The sequence below is a fragment of the Lathyrus oleraceus genome, chromosome 7, assembly GCF_024323335.1.
Source record: "Lathyrus oleraceus cultivar Zhongwan6 chromosome 7, CAAS_Psat_ZW6_1.0, whole genome shotgun sequence".
NCBI lineage: Eukaryota > Viridiplantae > Streptophyta > Magnoliopsida > Fabales > Fabaceae > Lathyrus > Lathyrus oleraceus.
In genome coordinates, this window is record NC_066585.1 from 105,728,305 (window position 1) to 105,731,196 (window position 2,892).

At 39.2% G+C, this 2,892-nt stretch overlaps 1 long non-coding RNA gene across 1 annotated transcript; it reads right to left on the reverse strand.

Moving 5' to 3' along the window:
• Positions 1-251: 251 nt before the first annotated feature.
• LOC127104987 (uncharacterized) lies at positions 252-987 on the reverse strand. The gene is made up of 3 exons (XR_007794866.1): positions 834-987; positions 448-704; positions 252-321 (listed from the first exon to the last, which is right to left on the reverse strand). It is a non-coding gene; the product is annotated as an uncharacterized LOC127104987 (long non-coding RNA).
• Between the last annotated feature and the right edge of the window lie 1,905 nt (positions 988-2,892).

Genomic DNA, 2,892 nt, shown 5'->3' on the forward strand with positions numbered 1-2,892 from the left:
AATACCTGCACAGAATTTGTCAGCACCAACAAGTGTTTCCCTTTCATTTCCAGTTCCCTTAAGGCAACCAACACCAACAAAACAGTTACCAAGGCTGAAATCCTGCAAGGGGCATTGGCCATGTATCCTGCAGCATCCATGTTCATCGCCAAATACCAAGCATACAGTGATCACAAAGAGTATACTAACAGTTCACTACTAACACCAATTAACAAAGATAACATGCCATGAGTATGGTTCGGTGATTGTGCTCAATACCTGCAGTACACACAACACGTTGCCAAGCCAGTTGCCTTGTTGTGCCTTGCTGCAATGCCAGACCTGCACAAGCTCAAAACCAGAAACAAGAACAAATCAGCGCATAAATTATGCAGGCTTAGTGCAAACACATATCCTATCCATCCACACCACGAGATGTTCCTTTCATGGGAATGGCAACTGGATCACCTGTTTATAATAGAAACTCAAGTCAGAATCCACATGAGCTTGGCAATTTACATGGTAGATCTGGTGGACATGATAATGTGGTTAAGCTATTGGCCTCAGAACCGGTAGAGTCCAGTCATGCTCCTGATACCGTTGGACCTTACAAGGTTTTTCTTAAGCAACACAACAAGTGGGATGGAAAAATGAACCAACAAACTGGGAGGACTCATTAACAACGAATGCATCATTTGTCAATGTGAGGGACCAACCGGCAATGTCTGTCCAGGAGAATGATCATATTAGGAACATGGAAATGGATTTAAGGAAGAAAAGTGTTCATGGCAAAGAAGTTTCTTCTCAAACATCGGGAAATCAAGGATCTACTTTTATCAAAAATGCCAAATCACCTGAAAGCACAGGAAGCTTTAATGATTTTGATCATATTGCAGCAAGGAAAATGGATGGTGTAGCTTCTAATACACTGGAATCTTCCTCAAGGTTACCTGCTACAGAAATTCACTGCAGTAAAAAACACAAGTTAATTAGCCAAGGCAGTTAATTCAAGAGTTCCCAATTTGGCATCCAGACAAAAAACGAAGAGAAGGCATGAGTGCAGTTTACCGGTTCTGATTTAGCATCAAGTAAGGCCAATCCTGACTGAGCACATCAAAAGGGATTTGGCAGAGACCTCTTTTGATCTCCAAACCCTAAAATGCTTGGAGGATAAATAGAGAGAAAGAGGAATCAGAAGATCAGTGAGACGAAAATCGGTGGCTACAATTCAAAAAGAAAAACCCTAAAAGATCAAGAAGAAGAGAAGGTAGAACAAGAAATAACAAAGCAGAACGAAGATACTTACTCTGGATACACTTTTCCGTCGGCGTATCTCCAAAATCGTAAGGCAGTGGTAAAATCTTCTCTCTTTCATTTCTTCTTTCAAACCTCCATGAAGGTCGAAAATCCATTTTTGCTTTATTGATTTCTTGGTTTTTGATTTGTTTGCGTTGTCGGTACCCTGTTTGCCGATTCAAGCGAATTTTTGAGTTACAGCTCGCCCCCTTTTTAGACCCTAAAGTTTTTTGTCTGTGTTTAAAACTTTTTTTAGTTTGAGAGCTCTCGATACCGGTTATTTTGCGTTGGTTTTGTGGGGATCTAGTTGGGTCTGATTGTTGCAGGTTTCATTTGCTGAGTGTCGATCTGTATTCCTCGATTTGTGTTAGATGATGCAAGGTTAGATTCGTGGGGAACCTGCATTTATTTTCTTTTAGATGTAGAAGGCATAGTGAGAGGATGAAGGCATGGAAAGAGTTTTGTTTTCTAGTAACTTTGAGGTTTCCGTTTTCTTTTTTAGAGGTTGGGAATCGGTGTTGAAGTTTGGGTTTTGGAGGAAGGAGTTGAATACATTGCATTTCCTTTGGTTTCATCAACCTTCCCTGTATTGAGCCTTTGAATATTGGGAGAAGAAAGTGTGTTTTGGAATTGGCACCATATCACTATTGCTATTGATGATCGTTCTTTTCCCTTGCTACCCCTCCATTTACCCGAGTTTGGAACTTAAGATTCGTGGGCTTAGTCAATCCCGGTCCAGTGGCCCATGCTTGGACCTTTTGCTTGTTTCTTTTTCTCTTTGAGGGGTTTCGGTTAGTTTAGGGGTGCTTGTTGGTCATAGTTTCACAACTGGTAGCTTGTGGCCGGGTGGAGATGAAGTTAGTTCATCTCTCCTTATGTAGTGGGTTCGATACCCATATATAGCATTTCTTTTCTTTAGCATTCATTTTTTTCATGTTTATGTTGTATTATAATTATAGTTTCATTTGTTAATAATGCAAACTTGTTTTCTTTTAACTTCATCATTCATTCAAAACCATTTTAAAATTATAAAAATCATATTCCCTCGATTTAATATCGAGCCCTTTTTTTTCACACCCTCGTAAGTCGATTGCTTTTTAAGCATCGCCATCGACCTCACATAGCTTACTCTTGGGCTTTCTTACAATGAGCGGGTTCCTTTGCACTTACACTCATGCATTGTTTAATGTTATTATTTCATTCTTTGATTATTTGATTCGATTATATACTTGTTTATATCTTACTTGCGTGATTAACTGTGGCCTACTTGTATGGTGTATGAGGCATATATTCATATTGCTTGATTGCCATGTCAACCCCCATTCATAACAAATGTATCCCTCTCCCATGAAATGTATAATATTCTTTCATTCTTTATTCATTTGTTAATACAAGAAATAAAATGAATACCCGATAACCATTTCAAAACAAGACCAAAACCTCGATCCAACGTCGAGTAATCATTTTTTTTAAAACCTAACAGAACCAGCACGTATTCATCCACCCTTTTGTAAGTCGATTGCTTTATGCATCGCCATCAACCTTGTAAGTCGATTGCTTCATGCATCGCCATCAACCTTGTAAGTCGATTGCTTCATGCATCGCCGTCTACCTTTA